The sequence below is a fragment of the Cynocephalus volans genome, chromosome 6 (assembly GCF_027409185.1).
Source record: "Cynocephalus volans isolate mCynVol1 chromosome 6, mCynVol1.pri, whole genome shotgun sequence".
Lineage (NCBI taxonomy): Eukaryota > Metazoa > Chordata > Mammalia > Dermoptera > Cynocephalidae > Cynocephalus > Cynocephalus volans.
In genome coordinates, this window is record NC_084465.1 from 134,509,853 (window position 1) to 134,532,012 (window position 22,160).

Sequence of the window (22,160 nt, forward strand, 5' to 3'; positions counted from 1 at the left end):
AAATAGAATTAAAAGATAAAACTAATCTTTTCATGAACTTTTTAAAGACCCTTTACATCAGAAGCTGGGGACTAGACAGAGGATGACATTTGCAGTATACTGTCCCTGGTACAGATTACACTTAAGTGAACTAACAATCAGTTAGGGACTGTGAAGAACAAGATGGAAATCAGGACAAGGTACCAAGGTCCTGGGCCTGGACGTGGAGGGACAGACACCGAGGGTAGCATTGGAAAAGCTCTACGACAGTCTCTATTTCCATCACCATGATGTCAGGACTGGCTCCACTCTACACAGCATGCCCCACACTGAAATCTACCCTCTAGTCAGGCACGTAGGTACACACCACATGCCAGGAAGGAATGTGCCAGTCAGCACAGAGAGCCAAGTGTGGTCCACAATGTGACTCTTCAAACATCATTGCACTGGACTTCCCTGGGCATGGCTGAGCTTCTCCATCCATACTCCATGCTTTCCACTTCCATTTGGTCATTTCTAGCTGGAAATACATTGTTAAAGAAAAGTAAGTAGAAGGAAAAAATGCAATTACTCTAACTTTTATTTTCTTCTTTTCATTTCTGTTGACATTTTTGTCAGCGTGATATTTCATGAAGCACAGGGGGTGGCAGAAGTCAAGGTATAGCTGTTCTAAATTCAAGAGCAGTTCTATACTCTACGGCCCTCACATCTGTGAGACTGGGAAACCGTGGCTGAGATATCATCAGTGTGGTTTTCTGGGAAATGTCCTGTGCTGCCTCCGGGGATGAAAAGCAACACAGAGACTTGAGCTCATGTCTTTTCTTTCTCAAGAGCATGCTTCTTTTCTCTGTCAATCTGAAGGTCAGACTTGGATGATGGCTGGAGGAAAATAGAGCAGTGGTATTTTAAGGGTCTGGGTCCCATCAGAACTGAGATCAACCAAGGTATGACTGGCTTTGGTAATGGAAGTGTGGGTTGGGACTCACACTTTCTGCTTTTAGTTATCCTGGTATTCTCTCCTAAATAAATATGAGGCTGGAAGGGGACCCAGTGAGAAATGTCCCCCACCACTTAAATCAGACCTGACAAAGATATAAGCAGCAAGGAATTGTCACCCAGAATGGCTTTTCACAGGGGAGTGACATCATCAAGATGATGGAATAGGCTATTCCCAGCATCTCACCCTCCCACAGGTAACCGATTTACAACTATGTAAAAGAGAGGACTTCCAATCTAGAACTGCTGGAGCTCAGGGAAGAGGAGGAGAGACCCGCAGAGTTTGTGAAGCTGCAAATGGCAAGGTGACGGGGTGCAGGGAGGATGTATTGTTCCAAGCCAGCCTGGTATGTTGGTGGGGACTAGCTGTTACCCATGGATAGAAGCCAGAAAAAGTGGGGGCACCCTTTGCATAAACCTGCTTGGAGTCTGCAGGGAGAGGAGGGCTTTGAAATACACCATACCAGCCCATAGGCCAAAAACACCACTGTCAGCATTCCCCTAGGCCCACATAGGAGCAAGAGGCCATACCTAACTGAGAGCTGCCCAGAGGTTGATGAGTTATCTGAAGGGACATGTATGTGGCCTGCCCCATGGGAAGGGGCTGGAGTGCAGGGGAAAGGCTGGCATGCCAGGGGAACACTGGGCACAGAGTGGGCAGCTGGTCTCAGTAAGAACTGGTCAGGGCAATAGAACTGCAGAGGGATCGATCTGCAGGAAGGACTCTGTCCTGGGCCAGAATTTCCACACAGCCTAGACCTGGAATTGATTAACAGTCCACACAAAAAGCCTTCTCCAGAGAATCAACAGCAAATAGCAGTCTCCTCAAGTGTCTAGACATGAGTGTAAAGATACCACGATCAAGAAAGTACGGAGAAATACATCACCACAAAATGAAACAAACAAAGCACCAGCAATGGATGCAGAGGGACAGCAGATCTATGAAATATCTCACAGAGAATTCAGAATAACCCTCTTAAGTATGTTCAGGGTGTCACAAGCAAATAAGATAGAAGATTAGATGATGTCTGGAAAATAATTCAGGAGCAGAATGAGAAACTTAACAAAGGACTAGAATCAATTAAAGAAAAGCCAAATAGAAATTCTAGAAATAAAGAATACACTATCTAAATTGAAAAAGCTCTATAGAAAGCTCCAAAAGCAGACTTGATCAAACAGAGAAAAGAATCAGTGAGCTCAAAGATAAAGCACATGATATTATCCAATCAGAGGACCAAAAAGAAAAAAGAATAAGAAAAAGTAAAACAGAAGTACAGTAAATATGGGACTCCCTCAAGTGAAATAAACTCTGTATAATAGGGCACACCTGAAGGAGAAGAAAAATGGAGAGACGTGGAAAGCACATTCAATAAAATAATGGCTGAAAGTTTCCCAAGTATGGAGAAAAATGAGAGCATCCAGGTTCAGGAAGCTCAGAGGTTGCAAGTCAAATTCAGTCCAAGGAGGAACGTCCCAAGGCACATCATAATCAAATTATCAAAGACAAAAGCGGAATACTGAAGGCAGCAAGGGAAAAGACACACATAACATTCAATGGAGCCCCAATACATCTCTCAGTGTATTTCTCAGTAGAAACCCTACAAGCCAGAAGAGAACGGGATGATATATTCAGAAAGCTGAAGGAAAAAGACTGTCAGCCAAGAATTCTGTATCCAGCAAAACTAATCTTTAAATATGAAGGAGAAATAACATCTTTCCCAGGCAAACAAAAGCTAAGGGAATTAATCAACACTAGACCTGCGTTACAAGAAATGCTAATGGGAGTTCTTCAGTCTGAGAGAAGACAGCGCTGAGGAGCAGCAAGAAAGTACTTGAAGGTACGTAACTTATTAGGAAAGTATTCTGACAATCTCAGAATACTCCAAAGATGAAAGGGTGGTGAATAAACCCCTTACATCCTTAATATGAAGACTAAAGGACAAACCTAACAAGACACTAACATATACAACAACCATGTAAGAGATAGGCAATATTAAAAGATGTATCTTGAAACAACAAATTGTCAAAAAGTTGGATGGGGGGTATGATGCCAAAGCGTACAGTTGGCTTTGGTTTTTTCTTTTTTCTTAGATACCAAAATTAAGTTGTTATTAGTCTAAAATAATTTGTTATAACTGTAACATGTTTTCTGTAAGCCTCATGGTAACCATAACACAAAAACTTCGAAGAGACATGCTAAAAATAAATAGCAAGAAAGCAAAATGCAAAGTTAGAGAAAACCACTCAACCACACAGGAAGACAGTAAGAGGAAAAGGAATAAAAGGTCCACAAAACAACCAGAAAAATATAACAAAATGGCAGTAACAAGTCCCTATATATTGATAATAATCCTAAATGTAAACAAATTAAATGCCCCAATTAAAAGACACAGAGTAGCTGAATGGATTCTAAAACAAGAACCAACAATATGCTACTTACAAGAAACTCAATGATAAGGACACACATTTGCTGAAAGTGAAGGGATGCAAAAAGATATTTCATGCAAATGAAGGGCAGGAGCAGATAAAATAGACTTCAAGCCAAGGAAAGTAAAAAAAGACAAGGAAAATCATTATAAAATGATAAAGGGATCAATTCAACAACAGGATATAACAATTATTAAATACATACACACTCAACTCTGGAGCACCCAGCTATATAAAACATTTACCATCAGACCTAACAGGAGAGATTGACTCCAACACAGTAATAGTTGGAGATATTAATACCCCACTTTCAGAAAAGAACAGATCATCCAGGCAGAAAATTAGCCAGGAAACATCAGAATTAATCTCTACTATAGGCCGATTTGACCTATTGGACATTTATAGAACATTTCACCCAATTGCTGCAGAACACACATTCTTCTCAGTAGCACATGGAACATTCTCTGGAATAGACAGTATGTTAGGACACAAACAAGTCTCAAGAAATTTTAAAAAATCAAAATCATATCAACCACCTTATCCAACCACAATGGAATAAAAACTAGAAATCAACAGCAAAAGTGACACTAGAAACTGTACAAATACATGGAAATTAAACAATATGCTCCTAAACAATGAATGGGTCAAAAAAGAAATCAAAGAGGAAATTAAATTCCTGGAGACAAATGAAAATAAAAACACAACATACCAGAACATATGGGATACAGCAAAAGTAGTTCTAAGGGGGAAGTTTATAGTAATAAATGCCTACATCGAAGAAGATGAAAGACTCCAAATAAACAACCTAATGTTATACCACAAAAATCTGGAAAAACAAGAAAAAACCAAACCCCAAATCAGTAGAAGGAGAGAAGTAAAGAAGATCAGAGCAAAATAAATGAAGTAGAGATTAAAAAAGAAATACAAAAGATCGATGAAACAAAGAGTTTGCTTTTTTAAAAGACAGACAAAATTGATAAACTTTTAGCAAAACTAACAAAGGAAAGAGAGAAGACTCGAAATCAGAAATGAAAAAGGGGACATTTCAACTAACACCACAGAAATAGGAAGGATCATAAGGGACTGCTGCAAACTACCATATGCGAGCAAACTGGAAAACCTAGAAGAAATGGATAAATTCCTGAACACATACAACTTACCAAAGTTGAATCATGGAGAACTAGAAAACCTTAGCAGACCAATAATGAGTATATGGAATTGAAGCACTAATAAAAAGGCTTCCAACAAAGAAAACCCCAAGGCCAAATGGCATTACCACCCAATTCTACCAAACATTTAAAGAACTCTTCCAAATAATTGAAGAGGAGGGAATACTTCTGAACTCATTCTACAAGGCCAGCATTACCCTCATATTAAAATAGGAAGAAGAAACAGCAAAAAAAGAGAACTATGGACTAATATCCCTAATGAACACAGATGCAAAGATCCTCAACGTGATGCTAGCAAACAGAATCCAACAACACATTAAAAAGATCATATAATATGATCAAGTGGTATTTATCCCAGGGATGAAGGGATGGTTCAACATACACAAATCAGTAAACATGATACATCACATCAACAGAATGAAGGAAAAAAAAAAAAAAAACATATTATCATTTCAATAGACCCAGAAAAAGCATTTGCTAAAATCCAACACCCATTCATGATAAAAACTCTCAATGAATTAGGTATAGAAGGAATGTATCTCAACACAATAAAGGCCATATATGACAAACCCACAGCTAATACCATACAGAATGGACAAAAATTGGAGAGTTTTCCTCTAAGATCTGGAACAAGACAAGGATGCCCACTTTCCCCACTCTTATTCAACATAGTACTAGACATTCTAGCCTGTGCAATAAGGAAAGAGAAAGCAATAAAGGGAATCTAAATAGGAAATGAGGAAGTCAAACGATCCCTATTTACAGATCACATGACCCTATACATAAAAAAACCTAAAGACTCCACCAGAAAATTACTAGAACTTATAAATAACTCAGTACAGTGGCAGGATACCAAATCAACACACAAAAATCAGTAATAGCCTTCCTATATGTGCCAATAATGAAATAGCTGAAAAAGAAATCAAGAAAGTAATCCCATTCACAATAGCTACCAAAAATAATGAAAATACCTAGGGGTAAATTTAACCAAGGAGGTGAAAGATCTTTACAATGAAAACTATAAAAACATTGGTGAAAGAAATTGAAAAAGACACAAATAAACGGAAAGACATCCCAGGTTCATGGGTCGGAAGAGTTAACATCATCAAAATGTCCATATTACCCAAAGCAATCTACATATTCAAAACCATTCAACACAATCCCTATCAAAATATCAATGACCTCCTTCACAGAAATAGAAAAAAAATGATCTTAAAATTTGTATGGATCCACAAAAGAACTGTATAGCAACAGAAATCTTGAACAAAAAGAACAAAGTTGGAGGCCTCACACTTTCTGACTTCAAAATATACTATAAAGCCGTAGTAACCTGCATAAAAGCAGACAAATTGACCAACGGAATAGAATAGAGAGCCTTGAAATAAACCCTCTCACTTATAGCCCCTGATTTTTGACAAAGGTGCCAAAAATACACAATGGGCAAAGGATGTCCTCTTCAACAAATGGTGCTGGGAAAACTGGATATCCACATGTAGGAGATTGAAACTAGACCCCTATCTCTCACCATACACAAAAATCAACTCAAAATGGATCAAAGACCTAAATTTAAGACCTGAAACTATGAAACTACTAAAAGAAAACATAGGGGAAATTCTGCATGAAATGAGAGTTGGCAGTGCTTTTTTGAATAAGACTACAAAGGCACAGGCAACTAGAGCAAAAATACATAATGGGACTACATCAAACCAAAAAGCTTCTGCACAGCAAGGGACACTATCAACAAAGTGAAGAGACAACCTACAGAGTGAGAGAATGTGTTTGTCAACTACACATCAGACAAGGGGCTAATATCCAGAGTATACAAGGAACTTAAATAACTCAACAGCAAAAAAGCAAATAATCCAATTAAAAAATGGGCAAAGAACCTGAGCAAACATTTCCCAAAGGAAGACATACAAATGGCCAACAGGGACATGAAAAAATGTTCAGCATCACTAATCAGCAGGGAAATGCAAATTAAAACCACACAATGAGATATCATCTCACTCCAATTAGAATGGCTATTATCAACAAGACAAAAAATAATAAATGCTGGCAGGAACCCTCCTACATTGGTGGTGGGAGTGTAAAACAGTACAGCCATGTGGAAAACAGTATGGGGGTCCCTCAAAGAACTAAAAATAGATCTACCTTATGACCCAGCTATCCCACTACTGTGTACATACCCAAAGGAAATGAACTCAGTATATCAAAAAGACACCTGCACTCCTGTGTTCATCGCAGCACTATTCACAATAGCCAAGGGATGGAATCAACCTAAATGTCCATCAACAGATGAATGGATAAAAAAATTTGTGGTATATATACACAATGGACTACTACTCAGCTATTTAAAAAATGATATCCTATCATTTGCAGCAACTTGAATGGAACTGGAAACCATCATGTTAAATGTAGTAAGACAGGCATGAAAAGACAAATACTGCACAATATCACCATATGAGGAATCCAAAAAGATACGAAAGTTGTTCTCATAGAAGTAGAGTAGAGTGATGGTTAGCAGAGGTGGGGCAGAAGGAGGAGGAAAAATCGTGGACTAATGGGTACAGAACTATGCCCTCTACCTTAAGTGAATCATTGTGCAATATATGTACCTATTGAAACAATGCACTATACCTCACAAATATGTACAAATACATGTTAAAAGATGTTGAATAATAAAAGATTTTCTGTTCCATTAGGTTGTTGCAAAAAATAAAAAATAAAAGGAATGGCATTTCACTAGGTTTGATTTTAAGGCAGGAAAAAAGAACCACTAAAACTTGAAATTTAAGGTGGAAGTAGATAAATATTTTCAGGTAAGGCAATAAAATGGATTTTGCGTCTTGGTGTTGGGCTGATGATGGTGCTTACTGGCTTATCTGTAGCATTTTTACCAGGTGCTGCTCCATGACTGAAAGGAAGCAGTGGGACCCATCATGCACCTGCAGCCATGGTGGCAGAGGGGGCTCCTTGGCCTCGATGGCTAACAGCGGAATCCTTCAGGATGACTTTGAGCCCTTTGAAACAATGTGCACAATTCTGTGTGTATAGGTGGGTGGGTGTGGATGGTGTCTGGAAAGAGGATTCATAACTTTCATCAGATTATATGACTCTTCCCTCCCCCTCCAAAAAAAAAAAAAAAAATGTTTCCAAAGCACTGATATAAGCAAGAAGATAAGAAAGTCGAGAACAGGGCCTGGGTAAAAATGAACACTGAAGAGACAAACGATGTGAAGGCTAGCAGTGATTAGCGGAGTAGCAAGACAAACCAGCAGAGAGGAGTTTAGTGCTTGCTAAGGCAAAGTAAGGAAAGAGATTAAAGAAGCAAGCGGAGAATGACATTAAACTTTTTCGACATGCACCTGGAAGAAACCTCTGGACAATCAGGGCAGTGGTCACCTTATGGAATATAGATTCAAGGAAGTGATGGAAACAGATGCGAGAGTTCAATGGGTTAGGAGGAAATGGACGTTCAGGGGGTGAGGAGAGAGAGTTCAGGCTTCTTGCCTCTAGGTAGGCTGTAAAGGCTCACATCAGACCAACATCCTGCTAAGGCAACTAGGAGGGAAAGGGATCAGTTAAAATATCACTTACTGTTAAAAGATATTGAACTTTTATGAATGCAAAGATGTCCTAAGGGACTAAAGTTTGAGCCCTTCCTTTGTGACCAGACCAGAGGCCACCTTCCTCCCAAGCACACCTGCTAAGTTTAGCCATGGATCTGCTGGGCATAGATGCAGACTATGGAAATAACAATAAGTGAAAAGAGCAGAAATAAACATTGTCTTAGGGTACAATCAAATTTAGCTTTTAAAGTACACATGCTCAGAGACGGCACTATACAAAATAAACAAAACATAACTGTCATGACTTGTGGTCAAATTACAGGTGATTTTTATTTTTTGTCTCTATTTTTACTGACTTTCTGCTATAAATGTATACTGCTTTATAATCACAAAAATGGTTCTTAGTAAGCAACAAATTGATCGTTTTCCTTTAAAAATAAAAGGAATTAAGATACCTCTTCCTCTTTGACAAAAGAGAACTCAGTCAGGATGTGTGAAAATATAGATTTCTCTCATATAGGTTTTTAAAATTCCTTCGAATAAATTAGGGGTATCTGATATCAACTATAGCTTTTTACCTAAGTAGCTCTACTTATGTGTATGTTTATCTTATCAGTGTAGTACGTTCATTGACCCAAAGTCTCAAACCAGAAAAAATAAAATATTTCTTGGGATATTGAGATTCTAGGTGCCTTTTTATTTTTCCTTTTTTACAAATCCCTGTTACTGATATTATAACATATTTCATACAATTTTTATTTTTTTAAATCTTGGCTTGGCTTAGCTGGCTCCATGGTAACTTCTAGAAAGGTTAAGTGCAGTCTTCCCTAACCATCTATCAATCATCCTCACAGAGTGAGATCTTGGAATTTGGAAGTATTACTCACTGTGACCAGCCATCTGTGACCTGGATGTGTGTCCTTCATGGCTCGTGAAAACCAATGGGATGACGTGAAGTCGTCCTGGAAGAAGAGAGACAGTGCGTGCTGAAATCCCGGAATGCTGCCCAAACTTTAGAAAGTAACAAGCATCAGTTTATTTTGGTCTTAATGTCTTCTCCATTTTCAATCTGTTTCAAGTTTATTTCCAGGGAGGGCTACTGAAGATATAAGAAAGATACCCTGGCATGGCTCAGAGTTTTTAAACTTCCTGGATTTTTTTTTCTTTCATTTTCAAATCCATAATTAAAAAAAAAAAAAAAAAAAAAAAAGACTATCTTCTGAGCTCCCTGCAGGAACATTAAATCTGGGATAGCTCATAGTGGTTTTTCCTAAGAAACAGATACCACTCCTAACAGAGCCAGTGGAGGTGAAAGAGACTGGGGTAGGGATGAGGGCCGGCTGTCTACTGGACAGATGGAGTGATGCAGCCAGGGTCAAGGTCTTGCATGAACAGTTAAGCATGCCCAGGAGACAGCACCACAGGAGTGCCACACGGCTCATTTCTCCATCTTTCAAGAAGGGCTTCATGGATAACCACGAAAACCTTTTGCAAAAAGACTACACATATTTCATGAAAAGGAAAATGTAATGCAGGTCTGAGCTTGAGCCTCGGCTGGGATTTATGTTTGTTGAACTTTTCTATTTGCACTGAGAACAGAGGTGTTTCCTGGAAGAGAATCATGGTAAGGAGAGAAGGAGCAATGATGGAAACTAGGGTTTGCAGGAGGGGCACATGGACTCTGACTTGGGTCTGAGAGAGATAAAAGGCTCCAAGTAAAAGTAGAATTGCTGTTTCATGAAAATGTTTGTAGAATTTTATGGTGCAGGCCTCACAGATTGCACACATACACACCATATTAGTCCATTTCTGTTGCTTATAACAGAAATACGTGAAACTAGGTAATTTATAAGAACACGAAATTTATTGCTTACAGTTTCAGAGGCTGGGAAGTCCAAAGTCCAGGGAACACATCTAGTGCAGGCCTTATTGGTGGTGACAGTGATGCAGGGGTCTCCCATGGCAGAATGGTGGAGCAGAGAGAGAGTCTAACCTCAGTTGGCTCCTTTTAAAGCCATCAGAACCACACCCATGACCACCATTAATCTATCAACTTATTACTCAGTGAATGGATCAATCCATTCACTAGGCACAGTCCTCATGATCCAATCACCTCTTCAAGGCCCCACCTTTCAATTACCATAATAGGATTTCCCACCCTCTTAACAGTCACAGTGGGGATCAAGCACAAAACTTACATAAAATTTAGAGGACACAATTCAATCCATATCACACACATATGAGGGTACTTCAAAAAGCCTGTGGAAAAATAGAATTAAAAGGTAATATAAATCTTTCCAAGAACTTTTTGAAGACCTCTCATGTACACATTCACAGCATAGAGTAACACAGAGAAACATTGATTCCCCGCCATCCTGACACAGACCACCACATGGTTTTGGCACCATGAGGGCCCCAGTGAATTAGGAGCAGTGCCCATGATGGCATCAGTAGAAGACCATCAGGCCCAGCAAAAGATTGCAGGACATCAAATGCACAGGGGACACTGCATGTCCACAGCAGGGACAGTGCCCCAAGGAGCTGGCTTACTCAGTGGTACATGAGTCATCCCCCAGGGAGATGCTGAGATTCATGGGGAGAACTCTGCACTGAAATGGAGGTCACCGGAGGGAACAGAGGCACAGGGGGGCATGGCAAGAGACAATAAAATTTGAGTTATGACTCATAATGTGACCCCATTAGTGGCACAGGCTGGGGAACCTTGCGAAAATGCAGGCTTCAACAATGTCTCTGAGGCTGTAATTATCAGCTCATTTATTTTCACTGGTGACAGGGGCAGAAGCTCAGTAATTGGAAGAGAGTTGTGCAAAGGCTAAGACAAATTGCGTTTCACTCCATTCCGTATTTTATAGAGAGTGCGTACAACCAGATGAACTCTGGAACAGACTATGGCTCGTTATTCCTGACAGGTTGTGCCAGAAAACATGTATCGCCCAGTGATTCATCACTGTTTATACCCAGATCGTAAATCTTTATTTTCCAAAAGCTGCACTTTGGATGCAGGGCAGACTGTAGTGTTTGTTCTTTTTGGTTGGCAATCAGAAGAACAGCCTGTTGACGTCCTTCTTTATGGATTTTATCGTTTCTCTGGGGCTTGTTTTCAACCCAACTAAAAAAAAAATTACAGTTGCTATAATCGTGGAAAGGATTTTCACAAGTCACTTTTCAAATACCTTTGGGATGGTTGTGTTGGCTTAACCTCCTGCTAAACTGTAGTTCATTGGTTCACCTATTACATAGAGTTATAAACTGTGCCCAAACCTAAAATAGAGTTTCCGAAATTGCTAGGGCAGTGAAATTACAATTTTAAAAATCTTATTTGTTTTTTAAGAAACTAGTTTAAGATCATAAACAAAAAGCATGAAGGGAAAGAAAAGAACTTTGGTTTATCACTTACCAGGTACCAGGCCCTTCATATAAATCAAACAAGCCTCATTTAATCCTCCTGAAAACCCTGCCAAGTGGTCACTGTACAGTGCCAAGACTCTTTTCTTCATAGCTGGAGACCTCTTGGGTGCTGGGGTAATTTAGAGACTGAAACTGATCTGTCTCCAAGCATTCCCAGGAGATTTGCTGATGTGATGTCAGCAGGAAATCGTGGAAGCTATGCCATGGGTATCTACATCCATGTGGACATTCTCACCAAGACTTGTCCATGAATGAGCAAAGCCCTCTCTCACTTCACAACCCCCATAGTTTCAGCCCACCCCAACACTGAGCAGTCCATGTCCTGTGTACAAGAGGGCCAAAAGACCGTGATCAAGAGAAATTTGGGATATATGAGCTTTCTTCCAGAATCTTCACTCATCTCAGAAACATTGGTCCTGGAAGATATCTTCTATTCCCTCTTGAGGGCTCCTAGCATCTGGTCACATTCAGACAGACATTTGGTTCTTGGGACCCTCATTTACATTCTAAGTCAAATAAAGATACCAAAACCTGGAGATTGTTTATGTCATTTGGGTAGAACATGAAGGCAAAATATTCAAAGACAGAATACATCTTAGGTGATCATGAGGGGTGTCTGTTTTAAAGATAAGAAAATGCAGCTGTCCAGACAGCAACAGGGAAGGAATACTAAGGAAAGTTGCTCTGTCACAAAGTTGCTTTCCTTACTGAAGTGATGCGGAATGAAGAATATTCCCCCAGTTCAGATAGTGATTCTTCCAATTCAGATGTGATACTACGATTCACATGCCCTCAAGGGTTATGCCCATCCTATTTTATAGAGAAGAAAATTGACCAGAGAGGTGAAATAATTTGTTCTAGATCACACAGTGACTAATAAGGAAGGCAGGACTGGAAGCCAGGTTTTGCTGCAAGGCTTGTAGTCTGTGCATTGTGTCATGCCGCTTCCATGGAGAGAGCTACATATGACTCTGTGCTTGGTAATGACAAATTGAGCTCAACAGATGCTATAATTGCCCTCAATCCACCCTTAGGAGTGTGACTGCTTAAGTTGCAATTGGCACCAAGCTCAGCACAGAAGGAAGCATACACCTACTTAAACATCATTGCATCACTTCCAAAAAATAGAGTAGGGCAAGGTAAAGAGAACGGCTATACAGCAGAGACACCTGGAAAACACCACCTGATCCAAGGAATGAGCCCACATCATCAATAATGCCACGTGGCTGCCACAAACCCTGATATAATGGGACAAGAGGACTCCTTAACCTCTGCAGCCTTCCTCCCAAAGATCCGCAATCCCAGTCTAATAAGAAAAACATCAGACAAACCCAGACTGAGGGACCTTCTACAAAATAGCTGACTCCTCAAAACTGTCAAGGTCGTGAGATACAAGGAAAAACTAAGAAACAGTGACAGACGAGAGGAGACTAAGGAGTTATGACAACTGAGCACAATGCAGTGACCTGCATCAGAAAAAAGGACAGTAAAGGCAAAATGGGTGAAATCCAAATAAAATCTGGAGTTCACATAATAGTAGTAGACTGTCTTAGTTCATTTCCTGTTGCTTATAACAAAACACCTGATAATCTGAGAAGAAGTGAAATTTATTTCTTACAGTTTTGGAGGCTGGGAAATCCAAGGTCCAGGGAACACATCTCGTGAGGGCCTTCTTCCTGGTGGTGACTCTACAGCAACTGAGGGTCTCACCTGCTGAGAATGGGCTGAGCAAAAGAGCTAAGCTTCTCACTTGCTCTCTTTTAAAGCCATCAGAACCATGCCCATCACTCCATGAATGAATCGATCTATTCACCAAGGTACAGTCTTCACAATCTAATCACCTCTTAAGGGCCCCACCTTTCAGATTACATGATTGGATTTCCTACCCTCTTAACACTGTTACAATGGGAGTCAAGTTTCTGATACATGAACTTTTGGGGGATACATTTAACCCATAGCATGTACTATTGTTGATTTTGTGGTTTGGAGAAATACACCACAGTGATGTAAGATGACATTAGAGGAGACTGAAAATAAGTGAGGGATATACAGGAACCCTCTGCACCAGCTTTGCAAGTTTGCTGTAAATTTCAAACTTTTTTAAAAAAAGCAGTGAACACCCCCACCCTCCAGAAATAGAGAGAGAGAGAGAGAGAGAGAGAGAGAGAGAGAGAGAGAGAAAAACACCTGGAATGTATTTCCCCTAAAAAAAAAAAAAGCCTTTTATTCACATACAAATAATTATATGAGTATCTTTTAATTATATTTTTTCACAAACTTTTTGAAATATCCTCATAAATTAAATTAGTGGGAACCTTGAGTGCAGAGAGACTCTATGTTAAGGGGATCCACCTCACCCCTCTTTGCATTAGGACAGGTGTCCTGCGGAGGGGAGATTTCAGTAGAGTGGGGCATGTGGCGGCCTGGGCTGGAGGGTCCCTACCAGAAAGAGAGTGAAGCTTGATAAGACAGCAGCCATGGTAGGAAGGAACAGGGAAACATTTGGCCAGATGTAGGTAAAACAGCAGCATTCTAGAGTTGTTCTCCCCCCATATATACACGTATACACACACACCACCCCTCACCCCAACCAGTGGCTGAGCCCTGACAACTTTAACTCTAAACCATTCTTCAAATCTTTCCCTCTCTCCATTGCTATGACCACTGCCCTCATTCAGCCTCAGGATCCCTGGACTCTCGAAAGAGTCTCCCAACAGATTCCCCTGCTTCGAGGCTCCCCCTCCAGTCCCTCCACTCCACCCCAGAGCAATATGTAGAAAAAGCAAAGCAAACCCTTCATATCCCTTTTTCAAAACCCTTCATTGGCTCCTCAGACAGCCCTCGCTGTTGCCCAGGTGCCCCCAGGTCCTGTGCAGTCCTGACATTCACCACTTCTCACTCCCAAATCCAGCAGCTGTCATCTCCTGCATATCCACACCCCGTTACTTCCAGTAAAGCTCTTCCCCACACCAGCAAGTTCTTTGCCACATTCATTGCCTGGCTAACTCCATACAGCCCTAGGGCATCCATGGAACTTTCCTTGGCTTCTCCTTCTGCCCACCACAGCTCTTCACTAATCGTGCTGAAACACTCTGTCTACGGGTCTGTCCCCTTGACTCCTGGACTCTGCATTCTCAAAGACAGAAGCCAGCATACATCCCTGGCAGCCAGCACCATGCCTGGCCTGTGATGGTTGTTCTAGAAATGTAGGCTGTGCTGATAGAAATAGAGTAGCACTGAGAAATAGGGCATCCCAGAGCCAGTAGGGATGAGTGAGGCTTGAAGCACATGGTGGGAATAGTCAAGATAAGGGGGCAACGGTAAGAAGGGAGAGGAGAGGATGGTGTGGAGTCTGGACCGGAAACGACTGGATAATCCAAGAGAGAGAAGACCACGGCTGTGGCTAGGGCTGAGGGCAAGACGAGGAAGTGCAGATTCTGAGTGGGTGACCCCCACACCCGGCCCAGCACCACGGCACAGCTTGTGGACTTTCGTTTTGCCTTTTTCTAAATTGAGGTAAAATATATGTAACATAAAATTTATCATTTCAACCATTTTTAAGTGCTCAGTCAGTAACATTGACTATGCTCACCTTGTCAGGCGTGTGCAAAAGACAACAACAACAAAAAAAACTACTGGGAAAATGAAATTTTAAAAAAATACAAAAACCTACATGTTTACATAAGAAATTCAACAGACCTAAATTACTCTGTCCAATGGCAATGAACATTTCTGAGCTGTCAGTCTCAACTTCGTTCTCATCTCATCCTGGACTAGTAACGCATTTGCAGGGTCCCACACTGTGAGCACCACTGCTCTTGATTCTCTAGTCCCCTGTCCTCATCACCCTGGTGTAGATGTCACTTTAAGGGTATTGGTGCATGTTCCTTATTGTCATTCCTGTTCCTAAACTAATAGTCTTGTTCTTATGGTAACAAGATCATCTTTGGAGGTGAAGAGATGGCCCAAGGAGACGTGTGAGCTGAGGAACCCTCAGGTCTTCACCACTCTGTGTTGGAGAATGACTTGGCATTAGCACCATGCATGCATGTGTCCCCTTCAGCCTCATGTGTCCGGTCATGTTCTTCCCTGTAGTCACCATCCTGCGAGACTGTCCCCCAGTGATCCAGACCTCCCCATATCCACATGCTTGCTCTGTCTCCCCTACCTTGAATTGGGGTTGGCCCCGCATGATCCATAGGAAAAAGGGGGACTGATGATGACACCTTCCGAAGATGGGTTGCAAAAGGACTGGCAGCTTCTGCCTAGGTTTCTCGGATCCCTGAACAAGCATGTAAGAAGTCCGTCTACTCGAAGCAGCCACTGCTGGAGAGAGACATGGAGAGATCACAAAGAGATTTTGGGGAGACCTTGGAGAGACCAGGAAGACGCCATGGAGAGATAATGGAGAGACCACAAAGAGATCACAGAGAGCACATGGAGAGAGCATGGAGCAACCATGGACAGACCACAAAGAGATTTTGGAGAGACCACGGAGAGATCATGAAGAAACCAGGAAGACACCATGGACAGAGCACATGTAGAGACCATGGAAAGGTCATAGAGAAACCACGGAAAAAGCACATGGAGGAGCACATGAAGAGACCATGCAGAGACCAGAGACAGCACATGGAGAGACCACAGAGACAGCACATGGAGAGAGCACACAGAGACCACGAAGCAAGAGAGAAAGAGATGCCCGGGTGAGGTCTCAGATACTGCAGAGCAGAAATGAGTCATCCCTGCTGACCTCGGTCCAAATTGTAGATTTATGGCTGTTACAGGCTGAATTGTGTCCTCCCCCAAATATACATGTTTTGCCCTAACCCCTAGTACCTCAGAATGTGACTGTATTTGAAGATAGGGTCAAAAAGAGGTAATTAAGTTAAATGGAGGTTATTAATCCAATATGACTGGTGACCTTATAGGAAGAGAAGCCACTGCAGGCACAGAGGGATGACCATGTGAAGACACAGTGAGAAGACAGCTGTCTACAAGATAAGAAGAGAAGAAACCAACCCTGCAGACACCTTGATCTCAGACTTCCAGCCTCTGGAATTGTGAGAAAATAAATATCCATTGTTTAAGCCACCCTGTCTGTGGTACTTTGTTACAGCAGCCCCTCACAAACTAATACAATGATGATAAATGAATATCGTTTTAAGCCACTAAAGTTTTGGAGTAATTTGCTGCACAGCAATTTATAACCAGAATATGCAATCTCCCAGAAATATATGTATTTTTAAATTACTGGCACAGGAGAGGATCAACAACTTCATAATGCATTAAATATACAAAAACGATTATAACATTGTGAAACCTACCTTCTTCCTGAAGCTTAATTGTCGTTTTGCTATAATCCCACTGGGAGAGAATATGGGGGGCTTTACACCTGCAGAACAAATTCAGCACAGCTAAGAGGAAGGGAAGGGGGATGGAGAACCCTATCTTCAAAATTTCAGCTTTCCAGGATGCTGCAAAAAATGGAGAAATTAGTTGCCAGTCTGTAAAAATGCAATGACTACGAGGTCTCTCAATGTGCTATTATCTGTTAGCGTTGTGATAATTGCAAGATTAGGTGAACCAAATGTGCTTTCCAGCATCCCAGCTGAAACACTACGAAAGGCTAATAGGATTCCATTCCAAAATCTGTGCACTTCATAGGAGGTTGGACACGTACATAAAACACAGTACAGGATGAAATGGTACAGGGAGAAAACAAGGTAAAGGATGCTCAGAAATCTCAGCTCCCCCAGGATCTAAGGTTGCACATTGTCTACCCCTAAATTAACAAGAATACTACCATCAGGGTTTGAGCCTTTGTCCCCCAAAGTTTCAAACCCTAACAATTAACAGGTATTCCTGCTCATTGCGTCAAAAATTGCAGAGGCCTCTGAGTTATGTCTCTTTGTAGGGAAAATAGAAGTAGTAAAGAGTCAGCTAAGGGATTTCCCGAGTTATCTCACTGCTGTGGGTGGGCCCAGGGTTGCCAATAGCATGTGATGCACGTCAGCTTCTTCCAGTCCATGGACAGGTCACAGCCAGCTAAGAGGCTCTGCAAAACCTCGAGCAGAATTCCAGGGCAGCAAACAGATCCATAACTGATGTAGGGCTTTTGACACGGAGGTGACAGAAATTTTTACAGTGCCATTCCCAAATCGAGGATGTGTCTGGGGCAGCACCCACCCACCCTTTATCCTTTGGGCTCCCCACACTCCCAGCAAAGGAGAAGGTGGCCCTCAACATTTGGTCTTATGGGTGTAAAACCCATTTGAAAGCTCTCAGCACAGGCTCCAAAATGTGTACGATCTCATCGCTTTGTGAAATCCACCTTGGAACAAGTCAAGGCACCATCAATGGATGTCGAGTTTCACTGATAACTTGAACAATTTTCTGTCACTTCCAAACCCCATCTAAACTCTCCATCAGAAGACAGCTCTCATTGACCAAGCATTTGACAGTTTGAATGGCCTTTGCTACACACAGTTTGTGCCAAGTCCAAAGCCACAGGATCTGGCAAAGATCCTCAAGGACGAAGCCACTGGATGTGAGAAAAGCAACGATGGGATATTCCTTGGTTCTGAATTGGGAAGTCTCCAAGCCAAAGAGCACTGTGCACGGAATCAGATGACAAGGAACTGAGAATGGAGACCTTGAACACTCGGTACCAGTCTTATACCTGGGCCACCAGGTCCCTGCTCTGGGCTCTGAGCTGGTTCTTCTCCAACTTATTCCCTCATCATGGAGAAAGGAGTTTCCAAGTGCGAGGGATATCCCACCCCTGTCCCCAGAGCTCGTGTCCTGCTTCTAGAGCCAGGAATTCTCTGATTAAGTGGCCTGGAGACCCCGCCCAGTGCCACTGCTGGCCTCTTTCCCCACTCTGTGCTCTGCAGAGAGGCCCGTGCTCTACACTCCTAGGACACAAAGGAAGTGAAGGGGTGGGTGTTCACAGGGCAAGGGGACAGAGACCCCTTGTAGTGCAGATGGAGTAGGAAGAAGGCCCTTTCCTGGGCCCTGCGATGCTGCTTCTAGGAGTTCACATAAGATGACGACTTTAGCAAGGAGGCCACAGAACCTGCCACGTGCACCCCTCCCCTTCACTGTTCCATTGCCACTGAGACAGAGCACCGAAACCCCATTTTCTTATGTCATCTCTCCAGTCTATTTTCTAACATAAGCAAAATATTCTGCTGTTCATTTCCAACTATACCCTTTCCATGTGTCCCTCGACTGATTTTTTTTTTTCTTACAAGTTATTGACCCTTGGTGGAAAGAACTGAGATGCTCCACCTGGGGTCTCTCTCCTACTTGCTTCATGGCTGTGGGGACCAGTGACTCGGGGTATACAGCAGCCCTGGGGAGTCACAGTCTGATCTACACGACCCACACAGTCCCTGAGTTTATTCCCACCTCCTTCATGTCCCTGTGAGGGACAAGAGACTTCCTTACCTGCTCCTATTGCACAGAGATATTTCAGTGCAAAACTAACAGCCCAACCCAGATTGCCTCCCAGATGGGGATGAGATAAAAGGATTTGAAGAAAATCACATGGCTAATTCAAGAACCAGACAGAAATAGAATAAAAGTAAATGGGGGCTTGGATTTGCGGGGAGAAAACAGTACTTTTTTGGTGGCTGTGCCAGAGCCTCGGCAGCACAGGCCTGATGGAAAAGATCTAATTTGCAATGCCACAAAGAATTCACTGGCTCAGGCTTCCCTTGCTCCTGACTTGCTGTTCCAAGTCAGAAGCCACCGAAGCTGGCAAGGATCCCCGGCGGGGCCGCTGGATCATATGGACAGAGGGACCCCTAGTGTTGAACTACTTTTCTGCCACCCAGCAGCACTGTCTATTTACTTATGTATTTGTCTATTTGTCTACGATGATCAAGACACTGCTTCTCTGTGAAAACCTTGATTTCAATGTTTGAAGTAAGCAGTCTTCTTTCACTTCTGGGATGACTATAAGACATTTAAGAATGACAAAACATAGGCTATAATGTGCAAGATTAAGGAAAGTCTTAAGTCACCAAAAAACATTTATTAAAGGCCTACTAAATCTACTGGGATAGGCACTAAAAGTAATTTTAAGAAGTCTAAGATGTGAAAAGACAACCAAAATACCAGTAGTGAATAAGTCCCAAAGGGGCAGTAAGGATATTACGTGTCTATCTGTCATTTATATACTCAACAAAATTGATGGAGTAAATCCCATGTTCCAGGCACTTAACTGGGCCCCTGCCTACAGAGATGAAGGATGTAGATATAATGGTATATCTGTGGCGGCCCCGGAAAGCTGACACATCACAACCAGGACTCAATGAGGCTCAAAAATGCATCACTTCTAACTGGGGCCTCAAAGGTGGGCAGGACTTGGACAGACAAGGAAAACTGAGAATGTCCCAGATCCAGGAAAGTGAAAACCCTGAGCAAGGGGGATCTGGGAAAGCACTGGCCATGCTCTGGCTGAAGCTGGGTTTCCTGGAAGGCATGGATGGGATGAAGGTTAGCATGGAGCTGCAGCCCGTTTCTTGCCTGGGGCATTGATTATCACTGGTTGATCGATTCAGCCCACTGGCTGAGCACGTTCTGTTATAAGGTTGGGATCCCACACAAAGGTCACCCAACGAGCAAGACATGGTCTGAACCCCTCAGAAATTCACCATCTAGTGGAGGAGGAAGAAAAGTATGTGTAACACCATGAGATAATACAACCACAGAGCTCTGCCCCAGGGTTCAAGGACACTGGAGGGAGTGGCTGGCTATGTCTGAGCCAAGAGAGAAGGCCACATTTGGGTTTAGTCTTAAAAGATGAATAGTAGGGCCTGGAATTGAAGAGGGTGAGAGGGAGAGGAGGACACTCCAGGGCAGCTGGGCCCCACAAGCTCTACTGCAAGTGACTCCATCTGCCTGGAGTCCAGCTACAGGGTCTAGGGTCTGTCCTGAAGGCAAGTGAGAACTATGGAATCGTGGTGGGACCAAGATGGGGTATCCTCAGGGGTCTCCATGGAGAGATCTAGAGGCCTTTTCCAGGACCCTGGAGGAGGGGACAGGAAGTGACATGGCAAGATTTTCTTTTAAATAATAGCAGGTGGCTGTATGAAAGATGGATTGGAGAGGCACAACAGCCTACTTTCTACTGATTGCAATTACACACCATCGAGGGATTCTTGAGTTATATTTTGGGGAATTCTACCAACCAGAGAAGATCTGGAGTAAATTTTGTTTATGTTACAATACCTTCTCATTGTTCTCTAGAATTAATGATTTTGGTAGTAATAACCACCAAATTGTAATATTTATTGTGCATTTAAACTATGCAAGTCCTGGTTCTAAGAGATGTACATGGTAATCCTCATGAGAGAGGCTGTCCATTTAACAGATAAAGAAACCAAGGCTCCCAGAACCCAGGTAATTAGCCTAAGTTCATATAGATACCAACTAGGGGATTTTTCACATGCCCAAGCTCATGTCTTTGACCCTATACAATCTTCTATTTTCTTAGCATTAATCATGGCCCCTTGTTGATGACCTACACTCTTGCTAGAATTTATGCCATTGTATTATTTGTCTGAGATATTACTACTGCACATGGGATATGAGGCAGGGCAAAGGTTCAAGGGATATCTTTGTTGCCAACATGTTAAATGAAATCTGGAAAGTTTCAGTGCTAATGGTCTAGTGTTATCTGTCTAATACGCTGAGCACAAACCAGAAGAACATAAGAAGAAAATGTTAAGGCCAACCTGGAGGCAAAACCTGCCCTGTGGGATTCCCCCATCTTCCCTGATCTGGTTTGGGTGCCGACAGGGGGCGCTAAAGCAATAGGGAATTATGAACTGTTCCAATGGAAGAAGGGATTTTCTTAAACATAGCTTTCATCAAAACCTTACCTTTGAGCTAGTCTTCATCCATAACCATGTTCTGCTCCTACATGGCAGCGGGCATCCTGAGGTCTGCAAAATTTTGTGAAAATCATGCTGGGAGCCAGGGCAGACTCGGGCTTCTCGACAGTACCTCTGGACTCTGCATTACCGATGCAGGAGGAATTTGGGAGCAGCAACCAGGATGCTCATTACATCTGCCCACTGGTACCAGTGTCGCTTTATAATTGGAAGCTTCTCAGAGCCCTGAAATTCCGCTTTAAGAGCGGAAAGTGTCCAAGGCAATTTTGGCAACATCAAAACACTTAGCCATTATCTACTGACCACTGTATTATTATCTCCAGAAGTCAATGGCAAAGTCTGAACAGATTCTTGCCCTACTTACTAAGTGTTCTAGATGGAAGACCTTCTACTGAGGTCAGTGAGCAGAGTTCTATTATTGGGATATTCTATTACTTCCCACCAAAAACAATTTCCTTTTTTTTCTCCTCTCCACCTCTTCTGTTCCCTCTTTCCTTCCTCGTGGCTTTTATTTGTTGCGGCTTATGCCTTTTCCCTAGAGGAATTTCAGTACCAGTAGCACCTGCAGACAGATCCCAAAAAAGGCTAGCGAGATGGCTATCCCTTGCGGTTGCCCAAGCGCTGTTTCAGAAGGTCAGCCTTCAGTACTCAGGCATGATCAGTCCCCCTCAGAGCCTTCTTTCCCACTT